The sequence below is a fragment of the Penaeus vannamei genome, chromosome 36, assembly GCF_042767895.1.
Source record: "Penaeus vannamei isolate JL-2024 chromosome 36, ASM4276789v1, whole genome shotgun sequence".
NCBI lineage: Eukaryota > Metazoa > Arthropoda > Malacostraca > Decapoda > Penaeidae > Penaeus > Penaeus vannamei.
The window spans coordinates 4,966,489-4,968,988 of record NC_091584.1 but is presented as its reverse complement, the minus strand read 5'-3'; the positions used below and the strand labels follow the sequence as shown (position 1 = coordinate 4,968,988).

At 37.8% G+C, this 2,500-nt stretch overlaps 1 protein-coding gene across 1 annotated transcript in view; it reads right to left on the bottom strand.

Moving 5' to 3' along the window:
* Positions 1-2,500, bottom strand: part of LOC138859431 (thrombospondin type-1 domain-containing protein 7B-like) — a 650,933-nt gene that overhangs the window by 150,686 nt on the left and 497,747 nt on the right. The window lies entirely within an intron of this gene.

Below are 2,500 nucleotides of genomic sequence, written 5' to 3'. Positions count from 1 at the left end.
CTGTGAAAAAAAAAAAAACGTCAGTCCCCGGGATGGCTGCCCTAATTAAAAAAAAAAAAAAAAAGAGAACGAAAGTAGGTGAAAAAAACCCTTAAAACTCGTACGTATGTCTGTGAAAAAAAAAAAAATCCGTCAGTCCCCGGGATGGCTGCCCTAATTTAAATAAAAAAGAACGAAAGTGGGGAAAAAACCCTTAAATCTCGTACGTATGTCTGTGAAAAAAAAAAAAACGTCAGTCCCCGGGATGGCTGCCCTAATTAAAAAAAAAAAAAAAAAAGAGAACGAAAGTAGGTGAAAAAAACCCTTAAAACTCGTACGTATGTCTGTGAAAAAAAAAAAAATCCGTCAGTCCCCGGGATGGCTGCCCTAATTTAAATAAAAGAGAACGAAAGTGGGGAAAAAACCCTTAAAACTCTTAAGTATGTCTGTGAAAAAGATCCCTCAGTCCCCGGGATGGCTGCCCTAATAATAAAAAAAAGAGAACGAAAATGGGGAAAAAAAAACTTAAAAACTCGTACGTATGTCTGTAAAAAAAAAAAAAATCAGTCCCCGGGATGGCTGCCCTAATTAAAAAAAAAAAAAAAAAAGAGAACGAAAGTGGGGAGAAAAAACCTTAAAACTCGTACGTATGTCTGTGAAAAAAAAAAAAAAAAATCCATCAGTCCCCGGGATGGCTGCTCTAATTAAAAAAAAAAAAAGAGAACGAAAGTGGGGAAAAAACCCTTAAAACTCGTACGTATGTCTGTAAAAAAAAAAAAAAAAAAAAAATATCCGTCAGTCCCCGGGATGGCTGCCCTAATTAAAAAAAAAAAAAAAGAGAACGAAAGTGGAAAAAAAACCCCTTAAAACTCGTACGTATATCTGTGAAAAAGATCCGTCAGTCCCCGGGATGGCTGCCCTAATGTAAATATAATTGCTGCTCTCAGACCGGACGGACACGAGTCGGCCATTTCACCAACCCGGTCACTTCATCCTGTCCACTTTTTTTTTTTTCGATTTCAATTTCCTCTCTTTTTTTCGCAGTCAATAACCCGTAATTGGCGGAGACTCGTCGACATATTGGAAAGGTACATTACTCCATAATTAGGATGACTGACATATACATTACCAGCACGGCACGCTTAAGAGCACAGCAGGTTGCAATGTCAATACCGTGCGTTGCAGAGGTCGGAGGGATTATGATAATACGCTGGGCATTCGCAGCTGGAGGCTTTGGGGTCAAGGATGGTAGGATGTCAGCTGAGGATTTACGTCAGCTGGAGACGACTTAGAAGTACCTTTTATTCATCCATTTTTATTCTTATCCCCACTCAATTTATCCATTTATATGATATATATGGCTTTTATTCCATTTATTCTTATCCCCAATGGTTTTTATTTCATTTATTCTTATCTCCATTCTATTTATCCATTTGTATGATATAAATGGCTTTTATTTCATCTATTCATATCCCCACTCAAATTATCTATTTATAATATATATATATGGCTTTTATTTCATTTATTCTTATCCCCATTCCATTTATCCATTTATATGATATATATGGCTTTTATTTCATTTATTCATATTTCCATTCAATTTATCCATTTATATGGTATATATATGGCTTTTATTTCATTTATTCTTATCCCCATTCCAGTTATCCATTTATATTATATGACTATTATTTCATTTATTCCTATCTCCATTCCATTTATCCATTTATATGATATATAAGGCTTTTATTTCATTTATTCTGACCCCCATTCTGGATAGGTTATACGCATCAGACACTTGACCCTTAGGAACGCAAATGTTTTAGTGGGTTGGTTTCGGCTGACAAAACTCTACGGTCAGCACGCGCCAGATTTCACTATCCCAACTTTACAACTAACGGCGCTCGGTTTCGGATCTGCCACGCCGCTCCGTTTTGAGTTGACAGGTTCAATATGAGAGTCGAAGATTGGCACGACGGTTTTTTTTTTTTTTTGTTGAATAAAAGGTGGAGAGTCCAACCGATAAGAGATAGAAGTATATTGTGCTCTCAGCTGGATTATGCCTTTATCTCTTTCTCTCTCTCTCTCTCTCCTCTTACTTTCTTTTCCCTCCCTCTGTATGTGTCTGTGTGTGAGTGAGTGAGTGAGTGAGAGAGAGAGAGAGAGAGAGAGAGAGAGGAAAAGAGAGAGAGAGAGAGAGAGAGAGAGAGAGAGAGAGAGAGAGAGAGAGAGAGAGAGAGAGAGAGAGAGAAAAGAGAGAGAGAGAGAGGAAGAGAGAGAGAGAGAGAAAGAGAGAGAGAGAGAGAGAGAGAGAGAGAGAGAGCGAGAGAGAGAGAGAGAGAGAGAGAGAGAGAAAGAGAGTGAGAGAGAGAGAAAGAGAGAGAGAAAGATACAGTCTACCCATATATCTATTTAGCCATCCACCTTTCAGTCTATCGATCTGTCCATGTCCATATATGTCTGTACATGTGTGTGTCTGTACGTCCATGAATATACTTGTTTATGCACATGTGTATTTACTGTA